Source organism: Chrysemys picta, chromosome 20, assembly GCF_011386835.1.
Source record: "Chrysemys picta bellii isolate R12L10 chromosome 20, ASM1138683v2, whole genome shotgun sequence".
In the NCBI taxonomy this organism is placed as follows: Eukaryota; Metazoa; Chordata; order Testudines; family Emydidae; genus Chrysemys; species Chrysemys picta.
Window position 1 is genome coordinate 18,281,456 of NC_088810.1, and position 12,105 is coordinate 18,293,560.

The following is a 12,105-nucleotide window of genomic DNA, read 5'->3' on the forward strand; positions in this document are numbered from 1 at the left end:
CAGGCGGAACGGCAGCTTGCACGCCCCCGGAGTTCCCTGCCCCTGCAGGGCCGAGGTCCCGTCCCCAGGCTGTGGGGGAGGACGGCTGCATGCTGTTCAACTGTCCTGATAAAGAATTCCCTCTGCAAAGACCGAACTGTTCCTTCCTCCACTTGGGGCCATTGCTCCTTACTCAGGCTAATTCCATCCTTCCCTGAAATGGCTCCCTTGGAGGTATTTATAAGCTTTGATCACTTCCCCTGAGACTCCAGCGCTCTCAGGACTAGGAGTTTAACCCCTTCCATCCCTCCTGTTACATTTCACCGCCCAGCCTTGAAATCGTCTTCCCGCACCTTGGGCCGAGGTGCCCCAGATGGGCCGGCACTGGGACTACCCCGCCCTTACATGTGACCCCTCTCTGCACCCATCCGTCTCCGAGTCAGTCCCTGGAGCACTTCCCCATAAGCTCTGCTCTGTTCACACGGTAGCATCACTGAAGCCAATAGGGTCCCTCTGGATTTTGTCCTGGGTCGGGGAGATCAGCATCGGTCCCCACAATGCGTTCGCTACCAACCCCCTAAGGTCTCGGGTGTATTGCATCCAGGGCGCTGTCCCTCTGCGCCTGTCCTCTGGCTGAGCGGTTGTGCATTCATCAGCACTGGATGCAGACTTGGGGCCCGATCCTGATCTCAGCGGCGCTGGTGTAACGCCGCTGTCACCCACGGGACTTGGGCGCAGGAGGGTGGGGTCAGGCCCTGGACTGCAGGTGAACATACTCCTCCCTCTAGTGAGTGTTGAGAGAGACAAGGTGGGGGAGGTAATATCCTTTATTGCAGTGGTTCTCAACCAGGGATGCGGGGCCCCCGGGGGGGGGGCAGGAGTAGGTTTCAAGGGGGCTGCCAAGCAGGGCCAGCATGAGACTCGCTGGGACCTAGGGCAGAAAGCTGAAGCCCCACTGCCTGGGGCTGAAGCCTGGGGCCCTGAGCCCTGCCACCCAGGCCTGAAGCTGAAGCCTGAGCAACTTAGCTTTGTGGGGGCCCCTGTGACATGGGGCACTGGGCAGTTGCCCTGCTCCCTACCTCCTAACGCTGGCCCTGGCATTTAAGTACAGTTGTTGTGGCAGAGATGGGCAGTGGAGTTTTTAATAGTATCTTGGGGGGGCCCCAGAAAGAAAAAGGTTGAGAACCTAGGCTTTATTGAACCAACATCTGCTGGTGAGAGAGAGAAGGGTTCAGGTTGAAGAAGACGGAAGTTTTGTCTCTTTGACCAGCAGAAGCTGGATCCAAACGAAGAGATCACCTCACCCACCTCGTCTCTCTCAGATCCTGGGACTGGCACGGCAGACAACCGCCGGTTGTTGTCGCATGGTGGCACCTAGACACCCATCGCGCTGAGCACTGCGTGAACAGAGCAAGAGACAGTGCCTGCCCCGACAAGGACCAGACCGGGCAGGCTCTTAGCTTGCATCTCAATTGCTGCCACCTTCTCCTCTCTGGCCCGGACAGATGCCATCTGGCCTCGCTCAGAGACATTCACGAGGCTGTTGCAAAGATGGTTTTCCTGGCCTGTCGCTTGGCCCCTCTCTGCATCCCTCCACTGCTCCCTCTTCTCCATCGCATCAAACGTCGGCTACTTGCCTTCACTTTCAGGGCCCTTCCCGGCCCGGCCCCTCCCTCCCTAGCATCTCTCCTGCGCCATCGAGATGTCGACCCATGATCCCAGCTTCTGTTGCCCATGTGATGAGTGGGCAAACGATCCCCTTTGTACTTCCTCCCCTGCTGCTCCTCACCCCGATGGGGGAAGCTCCCTGTCAACATCCACAAAACGACCTCCTTCTAAACCCCCTCAAAACACTCCTTAGCCCGGGTGGGGCAGAGACTGGCTTTTTGTCCTGCGTGTGGTTCTTTTTCTGGTTGGGGGGGGGGGGGTCAGTGCTGGAAGGACTGAAAAAGTGGGGAGGGGGGGACAAGTTTGCTTCGGCCGCCCCTTTGTTATGGTGGAGGCAGGGCAAGGCCAAATCTGAGTGAATGGTGTTGCAACCTGGTGCATGAGGTCACAATGCCACATAAATTTGGCCCAGCCACCCCTATGTGGCCAAGCAAAGAAGTTTTGCTGGGGGGCCACCTGGCTGTGGGGGACCTGCTCCCCTCCTCCATTGTGCCCCTGCTGAGTTCATGTTCTCAGAAGGAGGAAGACAGTGTTCCTTTGGCTTCCCATCTCTGGCACCCAAGGGTGCAAGGGAATTCAGAATCCAGCCCCATTAGACAATTTCTCTTCCTGGGTCTTGTGCTGTTATGTTTAGGCTCCCAAAATGACTAGGGGCGGGGGGTGGGGGGGGGGAGTGCAACTGTTTCCATAACAACCACAAATGTTTTTGTTGTTATTTAAAATAAACCCCATGGTCACATTTCTATTTACATTCAACTCCCTATTTAAAAAGTCATCCATGTAAATCAACGCCCCAATCGTGGGGTTGACACTACACACTGCTGGCTCAGATGCTGTGGTCAGTTACTCTTGGCTAAAATCAGACCAGCTCCCCTGGGCCTCTGGCCGTCTCACTGCAAAAACAAGGTGCATTTTTATATTGAGTCAGCCGGGAATTTCACCACAAAACGATTGTTTGCTGAAAAACGTTGATTCACCAAAACCGAACCTGTCGGGAAGGGGCCCGTTTCCACCAATTTCCCGACATGAAAAAACCTTGGGGAAAAATTTCAAAATCTCCCATTTTGCTGCTCTCGGAACAAACATTTGCGGTTGGGCGGTTCGAAATTGAACTTAATTTATACTAAAGAAAGGTTAAAAAGGGTCCAAATTGAAAGGAAACGTTTCAATCGACTCAAACCGAAAACGTTTTCCGTTTGTGCACATTGCTGAGATTTCGATTTCTCGTCCCGATTTGGGCTGGGAATATTAAAAAAAAACTCATGACACAGGGCTGGCTGGCTGGCTCAGTGTACAATGTTAGCAGAGACAAGGCACAGGGGTTTTACCTGCATGTTGCTAGCCCAGGTAAACTCCAGATGGGGAGTATATTATTGAGTCTGATTAGCTCCACCAAGGTAAAACCATTCCTGCCCTGTCCACTAGGATTTTATACTGAGATCCTATCTTGAGATAAACCACAGCTTCCTGTAGCGAAGACAAAGCCGGATTCTCTTTTACAGAGCAAGAAGGCCTTAAAGTAGGCATGAATTACAGTTATACTTAACCCCTGGCTCTTAATTAGCACTTTCCATTAGTAGATTTCAAAGCGCTTTACAAGGGAGGTGGCGACGATGATCCCTGTTTTACAGATGGGGAAACTGAGGCACAGAGCCATGGTCCCCCAGCGGGCCGGTGGCCGAGGCGGAAATCGAACCCACATGTCTACCCACTAGGTCACACTGCCTCTTTTTACACTGCTACAGTGGGCCTTAGTGAGAATTAGGCTCTGTTAACTTTAAGGTAGTCATGCTAGATGTGAGATTTTGGCTCTGTCCCGCTGTTGGCCAACCAGCCCCAATCCATGCTCTGGTATTTTTATCTAGTTGGGATGTCTCCAGCTCCTCGTTATGTGGCACTCGCTCAGATGGCCGAGTGGGATCTAAATACGCCGCGCCCGCTGCATTCCCCTTTAGCTTCCCAAATCGGTCGTGACCAAGCGGGTGATTAGAAATAGCTCCATCTCTCCGGGGCGTGGGAGCATTCAACGAGCCACGGCCAGGCAGCAGGACAACCGCTCAGCCAAGCCGCGTCTCTGCCATGCAAAGAGCCCGTAACGGAGCTAATGCTTCCAATGCCTGCTCGTTGGAGCGCTGTCAAACAGCCTGGAATAAAGCAGGTCAACACGCCACCGCCCCACCCCGAGGGACCCCCAGATCTCAGCACTAAGGCTAGCAACATCCATTGCCTCTCTCTCCAGTCACTGTGCCCAGGCTCTTATCCCGCCGATCCACTTCCCACGGCACTGGTGAGAGGGAATAGACCTGAAGTGTCCCGAACCCGACCCGATCTGGCCACTAAGCCACACGACCTCCCTGTACACTGCTTGAGAATCGGGCCTCGCTGACTGATGGTTGTGCCAAGGCTGGCAGGACTAACTCCCTGGCATTGCAAATTATTCATCACTCACCCTGCCAGCTCTCTGATCAGCCCAGCCTCTGCCAGGAACTCCCAAGCCCGGCGCGAGCCATTCCAGAGCCCTGGACTTCAAAGGTCCGTGCCTATCACATCACCTGAGCAGGCGCTGGTGTGGAGAAGGAGGAGGATGTGTTTAGCCTCAGGAAGCGTCTCCCCAGCCTGCCTGTAATCCCGACCCGGGTCTTTCCTTCTCAGCCCGGCCTAACCTTGCAAATATCCATAGGATCAGGGTGTGGCGTGGTGAGATCGATCCCTCACTACAGCGTGCATCGCCATCCCCGCGGGCCGGGGAGTGGGATGAGCCTCTGAGCTCCCCTCTCACCACCTGAGACAGTTGGGGGGGGGAATAGCTCAGTGGTTTGAGCATTGGCCTACTAAACCCAGGGTTGTGAGTTCAATCCTTGAGGGGGCCATTTGGGGCAAAAATCTGTCTGGGGATTGGTCCTGCTTTGAGCAGGGGGTTGGACTAGATACCTCCTGAGGTCCCTTCCAACCTTGATATTCTATGATTCTCTCTGGGGTAGGACTGAACCACACTGGAGATCAGGCCTACACCTGTCCTTTGGAGACACAGAGCTCTCCAGCACCGTCAATCCAGCAGCCATCAGCACCACTCACTATCAAGAGGGAGACGATCCCTCATCAAGGTTTCAGAGGAGATTATGCAAAGGGCAGAAAGAAGCCAGGAGACTTCACACAGCGGGTTTTTGTCTGTGAGGAAAGTGATTAGCGCTAATCACTTTGAAACCAGATCTCTGGGCTTGAAGACATGATAATGTCTGTCCCCAGGTGCCTAATGCCTTAAGGAGCGGAGGGAGGGGTGCTTGGCAGGCCTGCCTGAGGCCAGTCGGAAAAGTGAAGGTTGTTGGGAATTGGATCAGGCTGTAAGGGACGTTTCACCCGACATGCCATCAGATACCATCCAACAGGGGTCACCCATAGGCCCTCTGATCTGGCCCTGGATTTAAGGGTAAGGCAGGGAAAGATATCATGCCTGCCTTTCCTCCTATGCCCTGTTTAGCCACTTCTTAGCTCTCAATGCTTAGCGCTTACTAATTAACCCTCCCCAAGGCCTCCGGGAGCAAGGGCAGCATTATCCTCCCCATCGCACAGAAGGGGAAACTGAGGCATAGAGCGGTGCAGTGACTCACCCAGGGAATCCTTGTCAGAGCTGGGATGAGAACCTCGCTCTTCTCAGACCGTCCAGTGACTCTCCCCCTATCTGAACTGTCCTTCGAGCTACGAGAAACCCCCATAGCTGCACTTGTCAGCTAGCCGGTCCTGGAATGCCGGCTGTGAAACTTTCACCAGAACTTGTTAAAAATGTGGACATGGTATTAAAAAGGGGCTGTATAGGAATGACAATGGGAGCGTCTGTATTTGCTCCGTCACTCGCCACAAGAATAAACAGGAGTCAAAAGACCAGGACTTAGCAATCTCTGTGTCCAACTGGGCTTTCATCCCTGATGCTATTGAGGTACTTAACATTTTTTTCACTTTTGACTGTAAAACCAGCCTGGTCAATTTCACTTCATGTTTTTAGTCAGTTTCACTTTCTGGTTCTCATAGGTCAGGGCAAGTTTATTGTGTTTGGTCTCTGGTCCCACAGAAAAATTAAAGAAAAAGTGTGACAGATGCTAGTCCCATCCCTTACTGCACTACTGCAAAGGGACCAGGTGCCATGGTGATGGGAGTGGCATAGGAACCTGTCTAGGATAGAACACAATTTTTGAGATCATGATATTTCCTATTCCAGACCCTTTGAAAATCCCACCTGATCCTAAAGTGGTGATCTAAACTACCAGATGCTTCCTCTTTCAACTAGAAAGCTGGAAAAATTGGAACCCGATCTGAACGTGCATTTCACACGCCCCAAAATTTGAGATGTGGGATTTTGCATTTGGTTTGTTATAGTGAGAGAGCCAACTATGAAATCCAGATTCCAAAACACACCAGGGCTTGGAAGAGTTTTTCTGGGTGGGTCCCAGATCTGAGTTATGAACTGAATCCAAACCCCCATTGTTAAAGAAACAGCCCTGCTCGGTTTTGTTCAGATTCAATAGCACAAAGTTCCTGATAACCTCATATGAGCCACCAGTCCTTTGCAGCAGAGAGGTGGGGAAGGGGAGGGGGGAAAATATGCTAGAGGAATTAAGTGTCCGGGGAAAGCAGAAAGCTAAGACAGATGTTTTCGCACAGAAAACAGGAGGTGATTTGCAGATAAAGTTGGATGCTGTGAGCTAACTGTCTAGCAAGCCATTTTAATAACACACAAAAAACAATGAATAAAACCAATGCTGGATGCCAAGACAGCTGATGCCTAGTGGAAAAAACTTTCAGGAACACTCTGTATGGAAAAGATCCTGCCTTCACTCCTTTTATTGCTCTCTATTATTAAGGGACTCGAGAACTTTTGCATGAGAACTCAGGAATTTGGCTCCAATGCTTATAAACTCCCTACCTGAAGTTATAACATCACAGTCATTTCTGTGGCAGTCAACTACAGGACTGCCAACTGCAAGCATCCTAAAATCACTCATCAGGCCCCCCAAAAAAATCATCAGATTGGCTTAAAAATAATATTTTAAAATAATAATGCATTTTGAGTTCTTTTTATTTGCTTTCTGGAGTTTGAGCCTTCAGGACACACTCAGGACACGAGCTTTTATCTGCCACTGTGAGGGCTAGAAACCTTCTTTTTCTTTTAAACTGAAGGTGAGATTCTTGTTCTGTCACAGGACTCCGGGAGCTGGAGCTTTACCAAAAAAAAACCCCACACCGACTATCGCAATAAAATGTCAAGAGTTGGCAATGCTGCAACGGTGACATCAGAAACGAGAAACATGATGTCAGGAGGGAGAAGGGGAGCCCCAGAGAGCAGCAAACACCCCATTTTCATGCAAATTGTCCTGAGGGTAATAAAGAAAAAGGGAGAGGAAAACCCTCCATTATAACTAGCCGTCTCAAAACAGGACGGTTTGCCTGGAGACATTTCCCACACCGCATAATGGCCCTTCTGCCCCTTTCTCACTGGACAAGCTGTTTCATGTTCCCTAGTAACTAATAGCTAGACAAGAGCAGTGGTTCGGTCCTTAAACAAAAGCCAGGTCATCACAATAAAATGTAGTTCCGTGATCTTTGCAAAGAGCGGGGGCAGGGAAGAGGGGAAGAAGAATGGCTCTAAGCCATCCCCCTTCTCCCCTGATCTTTAGCCTGCCTCAGGGCTGGGCCAGCCCATGTCATAACTTAGAGCAGCCTAAGGGCTGCTCTGAGCCACATGCCCCCTAAGGATCTTTACAGCAGCCAAGGACTGCTGGAGCATTTTGCATTATGGCTCCACCTCCTTCTCCATCGGCCCCCTGTACCTGGTGGGGTATAGGCAGCATAGAGCTGACCAATTAGATGGGAGAGTGATGAAAAGGGGCTGTAGCTTGGGACCAAAACCCAGTCCCAACTCATTTTGTCTGGCCCAGCCCATCACATATATGGGGCCTGATCAAACGCCCTCGGACTTTGAGGGGTTAAGGGAATCCAATTTTACAGCCTGAGCTTTATAGCCCCTCCTCCACTCTTCCCCAGTGACTCAGGGAGGCATTTTCCCCAGCTGGTGCTAACAGATCACAGAAGTTCAAAGCCAAATTTCCAGAGGGGGCCTTGGATTTTTAGTGCCTCAGAGGCACTGAGCACCCACCACATCAATCAGAATCAACGGGAACTGGGCCCCTCCAGCACCCCGTTGGCTGTCGCAAGTTGGGCCCCCCCAAATCACTAGTTACTTTGACCCTAATTCAGCAAAGCACCCAAGTACCATTTATCCAAGCGCTTAAACACAATCTCAGCCGAATGGGGAAAGACTTGAGAACAAGCGTAAGTATCTCAGGTTCTAAGGCCCAGCTCTTCAGCTCTTCAAAGGGATTTTGGCTCCTGACGGCCACTGATTTCCCTTCCATCCATTGAGCTGGGTCTGAAAAACCTGCCTAAGGGCCTACGTTACGTGTCAGGTCTAGGCCTAGGCCCCAGAGCCTCCAGATTGCCACAACACCTCCCTGGAGACCCGGGGCTATTCCAATTCATTATGCTCACATATGTTCCTTAATACTATGACGTACTCTTTTCTTGGAGATGCGCTGGAAGAGGAGACAAGGCGCCGGGAAATAAAGCAGAGACCCGGAGACAAGAGGAAACGAAGAGCCAACATCAAGAGAACACTCCCGCTCCAAGCCAAACTGCTCCGCTTAGTTCAGTCCCATTAAAAGTCCCTGCCCTCCGCCCTCCTTTGGTTTGACATCTGCTTTACGAAGCGCTCGGCACCAGCGGCCAAGCGCTACTCACGTTTTGGAACACAAGAAAGGATTGCGTCTTCCTGAAGCCCAAGAGTTTCAGATGAGCTCAGCGTGGGGGGCGGGTTACCAAGATCTTTGCAAAATCTCCCCATGGGAGCTGGTGAGCGCGGAGTGCTGTGGAGAATCTAGCCCTAATCGTGGGTGCCGATCCCCTGGAAATCTGGCCCTGAGTTCTTGGTAAAATCTATCTTTTCATCTTAACAATCTCACCATCTGCATTACAGCAGAGATCAGCCAACCCTGGTCCTGCAATCAGATCTGGGTGCAGGAGTCCGTCTGCACAGATGCCATTGTAGCTGCAGGCCCACCGCCAGGATCACGCACTGCTGCTGAAAGCACCTGTAACTAGATGTACCAAGCACGCAGTAGCGAATCAGCTTCCATCCACAGGGGGACAAGGGCCGTTCAGGAAGAACGTGATGCCAACTGGTGCAAATCAACATCCGGGGCAGAAACGTCACTAACAGAGCTGAGTGGGCAATGGGGATTTTTATCCCCCCATGAAACAAACCTGAAAAAATTTCTACCAAATGTTCCAGGTTTTCCCTCACAAACTGGATGTCAGCAGGATTTCTCTTGGTCTTAAAGTCAAGCGGCTCTGGTTTAAGTGTTTTAAACAGTGCAAAACAAAAGCCACATCAGCGAGTCTCAGAGCCTGGGTCAACCCACTCCCCCCCCCTTTCTGGGTTTCACAGCCCCAACTCCAGCCTCAGCGGGAACACCTACATTGCTATTTTTAGCCCTGTGAACCCCAGTCAATTGACCCGGACTCTGACACTTGCTGCCACTGGGTTTTTTCTGTAGTGTAGACGTACCCTCATTCAGTCGTGTGTTATAGACACGTGATACATGCAAGATCCCTTCTCAAGAGGGCGCTTGACTGAACATTCTGGTCCACACCTAGTTTTTGTCCTGGTATAAAAGTGCCTTATGGTGGGATAGTTTATTGCCCCTTCCTGTAACCACCTTTATACCGGTATAACTAGGGGAGGCTTGTACCGCTTTTACTACACGGGCAGAGTACACTTTTGTAGAGAGACAAGCCAGCTTGTTAGCAGGGGCGGGGGCTCCTGCAATGGAAAGCTACCAGAGCATCGCCGGGGTGCATAGGGAAAAATCCGGTGTTGGGCATGAGCCCATATGGTTCTTTCGTCTCGACTTTCTTTGATTCCCACAGATAGAGGTGTGAAAAGGAAGCTTCTAAATGTGATATTTAGGCTAGCAGCGCATTTACTCCAATCAAAGGAATAAATATGGCAGGGAAATGCTATTTGCTTCTCATCTAATAACATCTTGGGCACCATCTCTTATGTGTCAGGACAGCACCCAGCACAAAGGGTGGCACTCCAGAATACACAGAATAATCCAGGTGCACGTAACCATCAATTAGGAGGGATTTTATACTACAGCAAAGTCATCACACACACACACACACACACACACACACACACACACACACCCTGCCCTGTCACGGGCGTGGATTGCAATCTGAACATTGCAGGGCACTGAAATAGCTTTGGCTTTCCATTCTCTTCCACTATAAACAGAATTTGTTCCGTTCCAGTCCGCAATTAGCAAGTTCCACTGCACATTATTTTGGGGACCACTCAGAGCTTCGGGGGCTGCTACTGACCTTAGACTCCAGGAGATTCAGGATGGATATGGACTCCGTGCTGATTCTAAACTGACTTGGACAGAGGATTTGAGGGCTCGGGGGCAGGATTTAGGGTTAATGGGTGGGCAGGGGTTAATGCTGGCATTGCCACTCAAATGTACACTTAGAGGAGGCTTATAATATATCCCCATATCCTTGTGAAATAATACTTTGCTCTTATAGATTGCCTTACATCGGAGGAGGTCAAAACCTTTCACAGCCAGCCGGGATCTGTACTCCCCACTCAGGCAAACTTCCCATGGGAGCCCGTGAGACCCTAATCAGTAGTACTTCATAACTTCTCTATAAAAACAAGGAATATTCTCCCCTTGGGAAAATAGAGGCACAAAACCAGTGATGTCAGCTCTCCTAATTTAACTGAGAGTCTTGAGCTATTTGGCGCTTTTCTTGCAGCCCCAGCTGCTGGAGTCACGTGAATACATCAGAATCTCAGCTTCCTGGTTGTTTGGGGTTTTTTTTTTAAGTACATTACTAGCCCTCATGGTTATGAAAAAAGCTTCAAGTTGTGAACATCAACGTCTCAGAATCCCGAGGCCTTACAGAAATCCCACAACATTTATTCTTTTCTTTAGCAATCTCATCATTTCTAAACCAATCTAATGGATTTTTTTCTTTTTGCAGCAAGGCGGGGTGGAGAGATGACTCATAATTTTCAAACACTTGTCATTGGCAATACTGAAGTGCAGGCAAATGACTTGAACAAGGGCACGCAATGGAAGAACCGGGAAACGCACCCAGGTGTCATGACTCCCGGTCCCTGATCTGATGATTATACAAACACTCCTCTTTCAAAGCGAGCTCTAGAATGCAGGATCCCTGACAGTCTATCCCAGGGGTAGTCAATTTTTTTTTTTTGGTCAAATTCCAAATTTCTTGGTCAAGGTATAGCCAAGGTCCAGACTCCAGTGAAAATAATAAAAAAGTCAACAATAATAATGATAATAATAAGCAAATAAAAAGATTGTGGGGTCTGGAGTGGTCAAAAGGGCCTGGAGGTCCAGATTTGGCCCCGCAGTCTGCCTTGTTCTAGCCACTATTACAGTGCATATGCACCAGAGAGAGCGCACACAAACACATTTATAGCGAAGTCATTTTTTTTTCCACCAAGCAACTCCACTCCACACGGGAGCTTCCCAATCAGCACATTGCAATGTAGTGAAACAATCTGGGACTTTATTCGACACATGGCTCTATAAAGGGAATTTTGCTGGGAGTTGACAGCAGGTGGGTTCTGCTGTAGCACCACCGCCTGCCACCTCCCAGAGGATTACGGCCCGCTAACATTTTCCCTCGGGGATTAAGCCGTGCCGTGTGAACGACAACGGAGTCCAGCCCGCGTAGTCCCGGAAGGATTGAGGTTCCAATCACCCCAGAAGCAGCTGCAATGGGTGATACGCATCAAGAGGTGGTTTTTAGGGTCTTTTGGGGAACAGAGCCAGGGGCTGGGTGCGACGGGCTGGCACCAAATTGGGCTGAGATTGAAGCAATGTGTCCCATAATAAGATCTATCTCTCTATCGCAGAGAAACGACCCACATCCCACGCTTGCACCTGGGACCACCCAGGCTGGCATTGAGGACTGAATGGGAGAGATGTCATAGGTTTTACTCTTTGAGTATATCTCGGGAGGGTAGTGCCAGCCAAATGTGGCTATAGATCAGGGTTAAAAAAAAAAAAAACAGCACCCTTTAGGTTTCTTTATGCGACGCAGGGTCCTTTTACATTTCTCTCAACACAATCCTTTTCCCTTTTAGTGACAACAGCAGCGCTGCCCGTGGATTCCACTGCTCGGATTCCTCACTGGAGTATCTTGGAAAACACCGCCCGGTAAATACCTGGACCCACAGGGTAGATCTGTGCTGGGCCCAGAAACGGCTAAAGGCCAGAGCTCTGCATGTACCTTTCTCTTCCCCTCTGTAACCTGTCCTTGTTTGTAAACATTCCCCTCCCTGCCCCCTTCCCTGAGCTCTTTGAAATGAAAGAA

At 50.4% G+C, this 12,105-nt stretch overlaps 1 protein-coding gene across 1 annotated transcript in view; it reads right to left on the bottom strand.

The window, feature by feature from the left end:
* Positions 1 to 12,105, bottom strand: part of ADAMTSL4 (ADAMTS like 4) — a 72,489-nt gene that overhangs the window by 54,827 nt on the left and 5,557 nt on the right.